General features: G+C 47.2%; 1 protein-coding gene across 1 annotated transcript in view; it reads right to left on the bottom strand.

The window, feature by feature from the left end:
* UBE2V1 (ubiquitin conjugating enzyme E2 V1) overlaps positions 1–12,611 on the bottom strand; it is an 85,461-nt gene extending 72,850 nt beyond the window's left edge. Inside the window, exon 1 of the mRNA XM_072110613.1 lies at positions 12,463–12,611. The gene's annotated coding sequence lies outside the window, so the exon portion shown is untranslated. The remainder of the gene's footprint in view (positions 1–12,462) is intronic.
* Between the last annotated feature and the right edge of the window lie 1,827 nt (positions 12,612–14,438).

The raw sequence follows: 14,438 nt of genomic DNA, 5'->3' as shown, positions 1-14,438 counted from the left end.
AATGAGTTCCTGGTACATTTCAATGGAAGACTTCAGTTCCGTCAGGATGTGGTACAAGAAGCTGGGTGTGCATATCCTGCAGATAGAACTATATAATGCTTACGTGTTACATCGCTGTGCAGGCCAGAGGGGAACTTTCCTGGAATTTCAAGAGGTGGTAGTCAAGCATTTGATTTTTGGGGTCCAGGAAGAGGGGAGTGCTAGTACTTCCGGAAACAAGGCCACATGTATTGTACCAGGGCAGCACTTTCCAGGAGAAGTTCCCCAAACTGCCAACAAGGAAAGGACACTAAAAAGGTGCAGGGTGTGCTCTAAAAGGGGTATAAAGAAGCAAACCATTTACCAATGTGACACGTGCCCCGAGAAACCATGTTTATGCATGAAAGATTGTTTTAGGATTTATCGCACTTCGTTAGATGTGCAACATACCTCACCGAGGCCTAGCCTTTCTTCTGTGGCTGTAGACAGCCAGGGCCCAGAATACCAGAGTGGCTGGCTTAGTTAGCCTTGGGAACACTATTGTCACTTTGCTTGGTATTGGTACCGGAGGACAGGCCTACAACCTGGCGTGTCTCCAGCAGGTGGTGTGTGCAAGAAATAAGGAGGGAGAGTCTGATGCAATAGGTTCCTCCCTGAGGCAACGCCTGAGGTGTATGTAGGAGTCCTTAGATGTGGAGGTTGAGGAGCCCATGATGGTGATGCAGCCTGATCCGGCGATTACATGGAGGTATGTTGTGCAAATCAACTTGCAGTTCTTTATTCAACTCCAAACGGCAGGCAACTGCCTTAACAGTAGCAGCAGATTCAACACGCTGGAAAGCTGGTAGGAGATAGCTGGAACTAAAATGGCATATTTGTGGTGGGGGCGTGGCCAACTGCCAAACAAGCTTAACATGGCCTGGATAAGTTCCCCTGCTTCCACGGACCATCTGTAGCCCTCTTGTCCATAAAGTGGGTCTGAAACCCCAGACACCATCACCAGCAGCTGCAGGAGTTCCCTAGGACCCATTACCGGAGCTCGGTCCGGGGCACATCCTGGTGCAACAACACTCCACAGACTCCCGGGCCCCATTCACCTTTTGAAGGCCTCCTGAAGCCACCACAGTGGGGTCTAGTGTTGTATCTATTAGGAAGAAGGTAATAAACCAGGTAAATTGTTGGCTTGATTGAGGAAGAAAGCTACTCCCCTGGTATTATACATTAAATCCACAGCAGGCATAACAGTATTTTCCTCGGATGATGTTCTCTCAGAGTTTGCTGCCTTTTATAGCGAGCTTTATACGTCTAGATTCTCCCATACAACTTACTTTTCCCGGCCTCTCCCCCAAGAGTACTCAATTATTAGAGGCAAGAACAATAGAGTTTCTGACCAATCTGTGACTGGGTTTAGTGAATACAAAATTGTCACAAAATAGCCAAATCCCTCTGCCACTATGCAATAATTCTGTCCGGATCACAGTAACATGTATATACAAGCATCGGACTTGGTCATTTAAAATTTAACTTTTACTTAGTCACTTTAAAAAACAAACACTAAATGCAGTAAATAAACAAAAATCGGGCACTCTTACCAGGTGGAGTATCGGGCTGCAGGATGGGTATCCTTGAGAGACCTAAGGGGGGAATAGTTTCTCTCCTTATATGCTTAGTTGTCCCTATTGCCCCAATTGCTCCCGTCCTGACAAGGACAGTACCCAAGTCGTCCCTAGACTGGTGTACTGTTATGCCCTAAAGGTATAGCCAAAAAAGTGTGCTCCCCGTTCCTCCCTACCCTACGCGTTTCATCACCGTTCACGGCGAATCATCAGGGGGATTAATGAGGACTGACAAAAAGTCCAGGAGGGGGAGAAGATAACAGTCAAATCTGGGATTCCAGGAATCCTGGATATAGGTCACACGCAGGCCTTCCTGGAAACTTACCCAGAAGAGAGGTCGGGTCCACCTTCGTTGGTGGTATACTACAGAAATGAGGCTAGAAATCTGTTCATCCAACATTGACTAACTATATTACAGACAAACTATCTTATTCCCTAATAAAGCTGCTTGTCCACACGACATGTTTCGCCACATATTGTGGCCTCCTCAGGGGTATCAAGGCTATAATGCGGCACACCAAACAGGACGGTGCCCTTTAAAGATTTCCACTCGTGGTAATAACGGCCCGATCCCAGCATCCAATTACATGGAAGGAGGCTCAATCTTGAGGTTATCATTGGGATCACAGCCAGCCTGCACAAGTCAGTTGTCTTCGAACAAATTGGTACTAACTCAGCGTGCATGACAGAGGACTTTGTCAATATTGCCTGACGAAAAAGTCTACTGCGCATGACGGGGAGCTTAGACTCCGAAAACTTCACTGGGCGGAGGCAATGCGCATGATTGAGGACTTCGCCAATAGCTAGTACCGACTGTCTAGATTGCGCATGACACAAGTATTAGGCTCAGAATTTGCCAACTCTTAGCGCACATGACAAAGGACTTTGCCAGTATAGCGCGCCAAGTATTTCCGCCACGCATTACGAGGAACTTGGACTCCGCTGACTCCACTAAATGGAGGCAATACGTGTGATAGAAGACAATTATTAGAGCCCCCATAACCAAAAAGATCACTGAAACTCTTCAGTCTATATCCAAGGATAAGGTGTCAGGCCCTGATGGTCTCCCTTTAGAGGTCTGCATAACATCTCTTACTCTCCACCTACTGACCATGTATCGGGCGGTTTGTGATAAGGGTTGCCTCCCTCCACCCTCAACGATGCAACTATTGTGGTCTTATTGAAACCAGGAAAGGCTCCAAAGGAGTGTGGCTGCTACAGGTCCATCTCGCTCCTTAATAATGATTATAAAGTATTAACTAAGATCCTGGCCAACTGCTTAAGTAGAGTAATAATGGAAATTGTGAATTAGACTCACCGGTAATTCGGTTTCCATCTAGTCCTCCATGACGGCCCACTAGGAGGATGACCCTTGACCTCTGTAGGGACAGGAAGCAGAGAGGTTAAAAGCCTCCCCCCCCCACATCCTCCCGCCAGTGTCTACCAAATAACTACACCGGTGGAAGATACAACATATTTTTATTCTGCCTGTTTGAATCACATACAGAATTTTACAACAAAGTGAAAGAAAATCATGGGAGGGAAAATATATAGGCCGTCATGGAGGACTAGATGGAAACCGAATTACCGGTGAGTCTAATTCACAATTTCCATAACGTCCCCCATGACGGCCCACTAGGAGATCTACAAAATTAGTAGAATCAGGGTGGGACCACAGCCTGGAGAACCTTCTGACCGAAGGCGAGATCCTGTGAGTTGGGTAAGTCCAGCCGATAATGTTTAGCAAAGGTGGATGAAGAAGTCCAGGTGGCAGCTCTGCAGATTTGTTCAAGAGAAGCGCCCCTCTTTTCTGCCCAGGAGGCAGATATGGCTCTGGTGGAATGGGCTTTAAGGTTAGGAGGAACTTCTTTCCCTTGCTCTGTATAACAAGAGGCTATGGCAGTCTTTAACCATCTGGCGATCGTGGTCTTGGATGCCTTTACCCCTTTGTTCTTCCCCTGAAACTGAACAAAGAGATTGTGATCTTTGCGCCAGGATTTTGTGGCTTTTAAGTACTCTAAGACCGAGCGCCTTACGTCCAGGGAATGCCACGCTACTTCCTTGCTTGAAGAAGGATTCCCGAAGAATGATGGAAGAATTATTTCCTGATTCTTGTGAAAACCAGACGCCACTTTGGGAACAAAGCTTGGATCCAGAGTCAGAGTTATCCTGTCAGGGAGAATGCACATATAGGGTTCTCTAATAGAAATGGCTTGGAGTTCCCCCAGCCTTCTAGCTGAAGTCACAGCTATTAATAGAGAAGTCTTTAAAGTTAAGTTTTTTATACTAGCGTCCTTTAAAGGCTCAAAAGGAGGTCTGGAGAGAGCATCCAGAACCAGGGAGAGATCCCAGGAGGGAACCCGCTTCAGAATCTGAGGCCTAATTCTATTTGCGGCTGCAATAAATCTTTTGACCCACCTGTGGTCCGCCAGGGGATGGTCGAAGAATGCACTCAGAGCCGAAATTTGGACTTTCAGGGTGCTAGTGGAAAGACCAATTTCTAGTCCTTTTTGCAGGAAGTCTAATACCTGTAAAATATTTGGGTTAGTCTGGGAGGGGGGATTAGCCCCACAAAAGGTCACAAACTTTTTCCATATTTTATGATATATGGCGAAAGTAACCTTTTTTCTACTTGCCTTCAAAGTAGTTATTACGGCCCGAGAGAGACCTTGGGACCTTAGGAACTCGAACTCAGGATCCAAGCCGCCATTCCTGGATCGGGATGGAAAATCGGACCTTGGTACAGAAGGTCCTTCCGAATCGGTAGCATAAGAGGTTGCTGGACAGATAGGGACCTCAACAGTGGGTACCAGCTTCTTTTTGGCCAGTCTGGGCAGATCAAGATCACCCTTGTCCCGTCGAGCAAGATTTTCCTGAGTACTCTCGCAATTAGGGGAATTGGGGGAAAGGCATACATGAGACTTCCGTTCCAACGATGGCTGAACGCGTCCATGTGATCCCTGACTCGCCTGCCTCCAGAGAAAAGTATTGCTGGCATTTTGTATTCTCCCTCGTGGCAAATAGGTCTATTTGGGGCATTCCCCAGATGCTGGTTAAATGTAGGAAGATCTCTTGGTTGAGACACCATTCGTTCGGTAGGATTTCTCTCCTGCTGAGATAATCCGCTTCTCTGTTTAGGGTTCCCTTCAGATGAGTGGCTGAAATGGAAAGGATGTTTTCTTCTGCCCACTGGAAGATGGTACGAGCCAGCTTCGATAATACTGGGGACCTTGTCTCCTTAAATAGGACACTGTCGAGATGTTGTCCGAGAGAATGTGGATATGATGATTCCTCAGATAGGCTGCGTTTGATCTTAGCGCTTCCCAAACCGCTCTTAACTCCCTGTAATTTGAGCTGTTTCTTGCTTGGGCTAGAGTCCAGGACCCTTGCTCGTAGTGGGAAGGGAGGATTGCTCCCCAGCCTGAGCTGCTTGCATCTGTCACTATAGTGATGCTTGGGAGGTGGTGCCAACATACTCCTTTCTCTAGGTTCCTTGATTCCGTCCACCACAGCAGGTCCCTCTTTACGAAGGAAGGAATCCGGATCTTCTTGTCTAGTCCTGAAGACTTCCTGTTCCAGAAAGTTAAAATCCAATTCTGAAGGATCCGAGTATGGCTCTGACTCCATGCGACCGCAGGTAGGCATGCTGTGAGGAGCCCCAGGATCTTCATCGCCTGCCTGACTGGTATAGAGTCCTTCCGTCTGAATGAGTGAATCTGATGCTTTATGTTGGATACTTTCTCCTGAGGAAGAAAAGACATTTGGTGAGTTGAGTCTAGAATGATCCCTAGAAAGGTCTTTCGAGTGGAAGGTACTAAACTTGATTTTTTCAGGTTGATTAACCATCCCAACTCTGTTAAGATTCTTAGGGAAGACTCTCTTGCCAAAATTAGGTTTTGTTTGTCTTTCCCTATAATTAGCAAGTCGTCTAGGTAAGGGATGATTGATATATCTTGTAGTCTTAAAAAGGCTACCACCTCCACCATGATCTTGGTAAAGACCCTTGGAGCCGATGAGATACCGAATGGAAGTGCACGGAACTGAAAGTGTAAGACAGAGCCCTCGGGAGAGAGAACCAAGAATCTTAGGAATCTCTGAGATGAGGGGTGAATAGGTACATGATAGTATGCATTTTTTTGATCTAATGTGCACATATAGGAGTCTGTGTGAATAAGTTGGGTAGCTGTTCTTACCGACTCCATGCGAAATCTTCTGTAAACGATGAAGCGGTTTAGCTCTTTTAAGTTGATGATTAGGCGATTTGATCCATCTGGTTTTTTGACAAGGAACAACGGGGAGTAGAATCCCAATTTTTCTTGTTCTCGAGGAACCGGCACCACCACTCCCATGTGGATTAGATGAAATACTTCCTGTCAAATGAAGGAATGTGTAGAGTGAGAGAGAGATGGTAAAGGGGCGATGAACCTTGGAGAAGGGGGGGGGGGTGATGAGAATTCTATCCTGTAGCCCGATTCCAAGATGGTCAGTACCCAGGGATTCGAGGTGATCTTCGTCCACTGGGATAGGAATCCCAGGAGACGCCCCCCCCCACTTTGGCGTCATTGTTTCTTGTTTCCTGGACCCTCTGGGGGGTTAGAGAAAAGGAAACCCCTTCCCCTTCCTCCTTTGGGATAACTCCATCGTCCTTGCTTACCTTTGCCACGGTAAGTCTCTCTGGTGTTCCTAAAAGGACGAAAGGAAGACTTCTTGGGTATTGTTTTGGACTCTGGAAATCCCCTTTTCCTGTCAGACGCTTTTTCTAGTATAGCGTCCAATTCGGGTCCGAACACAAAGTCCCCGGAAAAAGGAATGCTGCACAACTTGGATTTAGATCCCTGCTCCACTGCTTCAGCCATAGGGCCCTCCTGGTGGCATTGGTAAGAGCTCCTTCTTTTGCAGCGAACCTTATTCCTTCTGCAGATGCGTCAGCAAGAAAGGCAGTAGCTGATCTTAATAACGGTATGCTTTCCAGTAAGGCTTCTCTGGGAGTACCCTCCCGGATATGGGACTCTAATTTCCCCAGCCATAAATATAATGTTCTCGCCACCGAGGTGGCTCCTAAGTTTGATTTAAGGCTTAGCATGGAAGTTTCCTATGCTTTCTTTAAAAGGGCTTCAGATTTTCTGTCCATCGGGTCTCTTAACTGAGCCGAATCTTCAAAAGGCAGGTCCATCTTCCTTGAGACCTTGGATACCTGTACATCAACCTTGGGGAATGAGTCCCAATCTTTTGATTCTTCTGGGTCGAAGACTAAGCGCTTCCTGAAATTCTTTGAGACCGCGATTTTCCTCTCAGGGTCTTTCCATTCCTGACTAATTAATCCCCTAAGGGTATCGTTAAGGGGAAAAACTCGATGTTTCCTGGCTTTGAGTCCCCCAAACAATTCGTCTTCACGAGAAAGAGGGGGTTCCTCATCTTCAAGGTTCAATGTATCCCGCATAGCTTTCAGAAGGTCGTCCAGATCTTCATTCTGGAATAAGTAGCGGGAGCTTGTTGCCTGCTCACGATCCTGATGTTCCTGGTCTCCAGCCAGAGAGCAGGAAGGAGAGTCTGAAATGCACCCTTCTTCTTCCTCTGATGAGGAAGCCGATACAATCCGAGCTTTCTTACGTGGGGGGGCTCCCTGAGTTGCCGCCGCCACCGAAGAACCCACTTTCTCTTCTATAAAGGTCTTAAGTTCGTCCATAAATGACATTTTCTCCTCCCGCATGAAATCATCAATGCAGGTTTTGCAGATCGGTTTCTTATAGCCTTCAAGTAGGGTACGAAAGCACATACTACATTTTTTAAAAGGAATCCTGCTTTTTTCCGGTTTCTCTCTAGTCTTTTCAGACTTCCCTTCCCAATGACTTGGTGATCACAAACATAACAATTGTATATCTTGCCACACAGCACCACTCACGTGCACCGGGGGGTGGAGTAGGCCCAAGTCTGCCTCATCAGCCATTATGATGTCTGGGACGGCCAGCCAAGAAACCCAAGTCATAGACCTCAGACCAACTGACTACCCGCTTTTGAGGTTTTAAATACCTTCATGGGGAGCCCATCCCCCTGCCGGTGGCCGCCTCCGTGTCCCGCGCTAGCGCCGCGGTCACTTCCGGTCGCGACCGGAAGTCGTCATCGGTCAGGAGGATTTCTGGGAAACGTAGTTCCCGCGTCCGCGCGAGAGTCTGGCGGACCAGCCCGCCGGAGAAGACGCCATCCGGACGATGTTCCTGTCCAGGGAGAGCCCGCAGCGCCGGGCCAACCGAGGACCTGTCCGGAGGGGAACTTGGACCGCAGTCGGCGTAACCCCAGGTAATACAGGTGAGTATGGAGATTCCTTCTCCTTTTTTTTTTTTTTTTTTTTTAAAACGTCCCCCCCCCCCTCTTAGGAGGAGAGAGACCCTCTCTTGACCTGACCCCTGTAGGGACAGGAAGACACTGGCGGGAGGATGTGGGGGGGGAGGCTTTTAACCTCTCTGCTTCCTGTCCCTACAGAGGTCAAGGGTCATCCTCCTAGTGGGCCGTCATGGGGGACGTTATGGAAATGATACATTCAGACCAAACAGGGTTTATTCCTGGCAGGTGCCTGATAATATTCGACTGGCCCAGGTTATTTCCCAGGTGGGGTGGTGGGACTGGACACTCTGCTCGATGCAGCCAAGGCATTCGATTCAGTAGATTACTTGTTGGCAGTATTGGAAAGATTTGGGTTCTGGCCTAAGTTCTTCAAGTGGGTGTTGTGACAGGACCAGGGGAAAAGTGTTAAATGGGGTGTATGTTTCCCCTAGGTTTCTGTCCTACACTTTCTAGGAAGCTAAAACCTGGTCTGAAGGACATGGCTGCTGCAGTTTGAAGTGTTGGTCTTGGTCCCTGCAATCACCTCATCCACTCCAGGTGATTGAGGTGATTGGGGCTAATCACCAGCAGCTCCGAGATGTTGCTTTATTAGTCAGAAGCTGCAAAAGAGGAGTCTCTCTTTCTCTCTGCTCCTGGGAAAACCTTATATGTGAGTTGTCAATTGCTTTATGCTGTGGTTGGGAAGCTGTACAGTAGGTACAGTTTTTTGGTAGTGAGGAAACTACTGTATTGTATAGTTGACGGCCTAGGATTTTATTTATGTATTGTTTTTGTTGCGCCATTGTTCCTGCATGAGAGAAGTTAATAAAATTGGTTGCGGCCAGTTGCACCCAACTTGTCTGGAGTGCACTGTGACTGTGATGTGCCAAAAAGTGCTCGGCTATCCCAGAAGACGGTGATCCCAGAGCTAATCCCGTTACAGAGTCTATACTGTAAAGTTCCCCTACTGTCAAGGTGCTGGTGCATGGTTTGCTTTCCCCCTCCTTTTGTCTTCACAGAGGTATCAGGCAGGGGTGCCCCCTTTCATCGCTCCTGTTCGAAATGACAATGGAGCCCCTAGCCATCCGGATTCGCCTGGATGCCGCTCTTCAAGGGGGAGCACAAGAAAATAGAATCAGTCTGTATGACGATGATGTAGCGCTATGCATGGCTAACCCTGCTGCCACCCTTCCAAATGCCATTTCAATTATAAATAGGTTTGGGGACTTCTCTGACCTCCTCATTAATTGGGATAAGTTGTTTCTGATGCGTAGGGTGGCCTGTGGGTAGGGCTCAGAATTCTGTGGCCTACAAATAGTGGAAGGATTTCAATACGTGGGGGTACATATCGTATGGGATATTTCTTTCTTCTTCTCACTTAATATTGCCCCTTTGGTGACCTCTCTCAAAGATAAGGTCAAGGCCGATGTTGTACAGCGCTGCATAATCTGTGTGTGCTATATAAAAGAATTGTTATTAATTATTATTATTATTATTATTATAAGGTAAATACTTGGAAGCTCCTGCCGGTATTTGTAGCCGGACGCATACATTTACTTAAAATGATTTCACTGTCGAAACTATTATATACCAGATGTTTTTTTTCGCTCAGCTGGACTCTTTGTTCTCCTCTTTTATTTGGGGGAGCGGCCGTGCGAAGCTCTGTCTGTCCACTTTGTGATAACCTAAAGCACAGGCAGAGACAACATTCTGTATTACCTGGCAGGTCAGCTCCACTATCTCCATAGTTGTGTGTCATCAGGACAGATGACTGATAATGAATGCCACCTTGCCCCATTCATCTGCCTATGTTCCCTGTGACCCGAATGGAAGAAATGGATTACCTTGAGCTTCCTGGTGCTCTTCCCCAGATACCCTGTCAGCAATCGCGCAACCACAACCAGGCTTGGCGCTAGCTGTCAGACTAGGTAGATGGTGCCGAACTCACCCTGCGACCTCCCTGCAGGCTAAGGCCCTGCCTAAAGCAGATAAACCGCCCTGGTAAGGGCGAACCCACTATCAGGAACCTAACTGATGGTCCCTGAGTGACCCTACAAGATGACAGGGAAAATCTACTTTGGCAGCTGCTGGATGGTGGAGTGGACAGGTAACCGGGATACTGGTATAGGTCAGTGTTCACACTGGTAACAGAAACCGACACTAGACAGACAGGAAGGTGGGGTAACACTGGAGATAAACGATACTGAGGGACAAACAACAAATACAAACAGACAAGCGAAGTCAAACAAACCGGGTCAAAACCAAGATGGTGGCAAGGTACAGATACGTATAGCAAATTGAATGGTCAGTAGGCAAAGCAGAAGTCAGTACACAGAATAGCAAGAAACACAATAGCAAGAGCACTAGATACACAGATAGACTGCAATAACCAGCCCCAAATGAAGGGACTGAGCAGAATATAAAGCAGTAATGGACACTGCCTCCAGCACTGACTGGCTCAGCCGTCCATCACTCAAACCGCAGCTGCAGGCAAAACGAGTTCAGAGGCACACCCAGCTTTCCCAGGATCAGAAATGCAGCTGTCAATCACAGGCAGCTCTGGGTGTGGCTTTCCAGCAAAAGGCCTGAAACCTGATCCATTCAGTACAATTTGCGAGTCCTGACAGTACCCCCCCTTTTATGAGGGGCCACTGGACCTTCAACAACAGATGCACCATCCGTTCCCATGAAACTAAGATCTCGGGCCTTTAGCAGATTTTTGCGGGATTGTGCCCAAACAGAACATAGGCTGGACACAATGGCATCTGCATACGGGTTACTGGACGAATCCATAGACACACAAGAGAAACGGGGAACAAAGCCATAACTGCAGAGAAATGGGGACTTGGCAGTAGATGGGGAGTCTTGGTGATTGTACACAAACTCAGCGATAGCTAGCTGTGTACCCCAATCTTCCTGGCAGTCAATTCCTGAGGTACTGCTCAACGCATAAACTGTCTTGATCAGATTACCCAGCAGTCTCAGAATGACAGGATGGTGTTCCAGACAATTGTATCTCCAACTTTTTACAGAACTCACTCCAGAAACTCACAGATACAAATGGTTCCCCCTGATCAAAAATAACAGACTCAGGTACCCCATGCAGTTTAAGAACATTGTCAATGAACAGAGTGGCAAATTCCTTGGCGCTAGGCAATTTCTGTAGCGGAAAGAAATGACACATTTTAGATACACGGTCAATAACCACCCAAATTACTGTCATGCCCTGAGAAGGTGGCAATTCTTTCACAAATTTCATAGATACATGTGTCCATGGTTTACACTGAACAGAATGATGAGCAGAGGATTCCACTGGGCATTCTCTGGAAACCGTGGCCTTAGTACAATTACATGCTGCAACAAATTCCTCCACATCATGTGACCATTCAGGCCACCAATAATTTTCTGAAATCACATTTCTAGTAACAGTGACTCCAGAATGTTCAGCAAGTGCAGTACCATGACATTCCTCCATAACCTTGACCCGGTGTTGGGCAGGTACAAATAGCTCATCTGTAGGGGCAGGGGCGGACTGGGAATTTAAAGTGGCCCTGGAAAAACTGTTAAAGTGGCCCCATTCTGTGGGCGGGGTCAAAACAAGTAGGCATGGCCATGTGATGTGTGTGGAGTTACAAACTGTTTATAGATGGTCTAAATAAACATGTACAGCACAGAGAAAGAAATTCATACTACCTTCCTTATACAGGAACAAAGCTTCTTTTTTTAAGAGAACACAACTTAATACTGCAATACCTTCTCCGATAAACAACTACTTTCCAATGTAACTACTATAATACTGCCCCCTATGTACAAGACTATAACTACTATAATACTGCCTCCTATGTACAAGACTATAACTACTATAATACTGCCCCCTATGTACAAGAATATAACTATTATAAACTACTATACAACACAGCTACATACAGCCGTCTCGCCCCAGTTTCGCATGTAACATACACCTCAGTCACACCAGCCATAGGGTCCCACGTAGCATACACACCAGCCATAGGGTCCCACGTAGCATACACACCAGCCATAGGGTCCCACGTAGCATACACACCAGCCATAGGGTCCCACGTAGCATACACACCAGCCATAGGGTCCCACGTAGCATACACACCAGCCATAGGGTCCCACGTAGCATACACACCAGCCATAGGGTCCCACGTAGCATACACACCAGCCATAGGGTCCCACGTAGCATACACACCAGCCATAGGGTCCCACGTAGCATACACACCAGCCATAGGGTCCCACGTAGCATACACACCAGCCATAGGGTCCCACGTAGCATACACACCAGCCATAGGGTCCCACGTAGCATACACACCAGCCATAGGGTCCCACGTAGCATACACACCAGCCATAGGGTCCCACGTAGCATACACACCAGCCATAGGGTCCCACGTAGCATACACACCAGCCATAGGGTCCCACGTAGCATACACACCAGCCATAGGGTCCCACGTAGCATACACACCAGCCATACGGTCCCACGTAGCATACACACCAGCCATACATTCCCATGTATACAGCCACTTACCCTGTAAGTTCTCTTCTCATTGCCATCTTCATCCTGCATCCTTCTCCTTCTTGCAAACCCGGGAAAGGGGGGCGGTGTGTAGGGGTGTTATCAGGAGCCAGATGTTGATTATCACAGATGACAGTAAATAAATCTGGCTCACTAGCAGACACATCAACCTTAGGAGGCAAAACAGACACAGGTTCAGGGTTTTGTATACCACATAACTCAAGGTTAATGGACTTGTGGTGTTCAGACCCAGAGTCAACAATAGCCTTGCCAGATACCTTATCCTCAGTCAAGGAACCAATAACAGGAGACCTCATCTGAGGTTTCTGAAATACCTGGGCACCTAAGTGACTTCCTCGGTTATCACTTAGATGCTGATGCTTCTTCACCGGAGGTCTGACAGGACAGGACTCAATGAAATGACCGGAGTTCCCACAGTAGAAGCACAGGACATTCCTCTTACGTAGATCTCTGCGTAGCTGAGGTGACATGACTTCCACCTGAATGGGCTCTTCCACTTCTATTGGCATGGGCTCTATAGTATTTTCTAGGGGCTCTTTAGATACAGCAGGTAGGACAGTGGAAGAAGGTAGAGAAGAAGGATGAGGAAAAACAGACTCACGTTCATGCTTACGCTCTCTATGACGTCTGTCTACTCTGACTGCTAGAGTCATGGCCTGTTCTAATGTCTTCGGCTCAGGATGTCCCACTAACAGATTTTTAATAGCATCAGACAGACCCAATCTAAATTGGTATGTTAAGGCTCTATCATTCCAACCACTTGGAATGTACCACCTCCTGAACTCAGAGCAATAATCCTCTGCAGCACGTTTACCCTGACGTAAGGCAGTCAACTGAGCCTCAGCAAAACTGGTTTTATCTGGCTCCTCATATAAAGACCCCAAGGCTGAAAAGAAAAGGTCTACTGAGGACACCTCTGGGGCATCAGGGGCTAAGGAAAATGCCCATTCCTGAGGGCTACCACGCAGGAGTGACATGATGATGCCAACCCTCTGGGCATCATTACCAGAAGACTGGGACCTAAGGCGAAAATACAGCTTGCAACTCTCCCTGAAGGGAAAAAAAAATTTTCTGTCTCCAGTGAAGAGATCAGGAAGCTTAACCTTAGGCTCATACACAGACTGACCTGAAATCAAAGGGAGGCGCTGTTCCTGCTGCTGCACACGTTCAGACAGATTCTGAACCATGTGAGCCAGACTCTGTACCTGACTAACAACAGCTTCCATGGCCTCCATAGAGTAGGTAAGGCTGGTTATTATGTCAGCACCTGTCCAGCAATCGCGCAACCACAACCAGGCTTGGCGCTAGCTGTCAGACTAGGTAGGTGGTGGCGAACTCACCCTGCGACGTCCCTGCAGGCTAAGGCCCTGCCTAAAGCAGATAAACCGCCCTGGTAAGGGCGAACCCACTATCAGGAACCTTACTGAGATGACAGGGAAAATCTACTTTGTCTGGCAGCTGCTGGATGGTGGAGCGGACAGGTAACCGGGATACTGGTATAGGTCAGTGTTCACACTGGTAACAGAAACCGATACTAGACAGACAGGAAGGTGGGGTAACACTGGAGATAAACGATACTGAGGGACAAACAACAAATACAAACAGACAAGCGAAGTTTTTTCATCATTTTCATTTTCATCATTTTTTACTCCCCATGATCAAAAATCCATAACTTTTTTATTTTTCCATGTACAGAGCTGTGTGACGGCTTATTTTCTGCGTAACAAATTGCACTTCATAGAGATGGTATTGAATATTCCATGCCGTGTACTAGGAAGCAGGAAAAAAATTCCAAAGGCAGTGAAATTGGTAAAAAACCGCATTTGTGCCGTCTTCTTGTGGGCTTGGATCTTACGGACTTCACTGTGCGCCCCAAATGACATGTCTACTTTATTCTTTTATTCTTTGGGTCTGTGCAATTACGGGGATACCAAATTTATATAGGTTTTATAATGTTTTCATACATT

The sequence above is a fragment of the Engystomops pustulosus genome, chromosome 6, assembly GCF_040894005.1.
Source record: "Engystomops pustulosus chromosome 6, aEngPut4.maternal, whole genome shotgun sequence".
NCBI classification, from domain to species: domain Eukaryota; kingdom Metazoa; phylum Chordata; class Amphibia; order Anura; family Leptodactylidae; genus Engystomops; species Engystomops pustulosus.
Note: the sequence above shows the minus strand (reverse complement) of the source record. Positions and strands in the feature narration are given on the sequence as shown.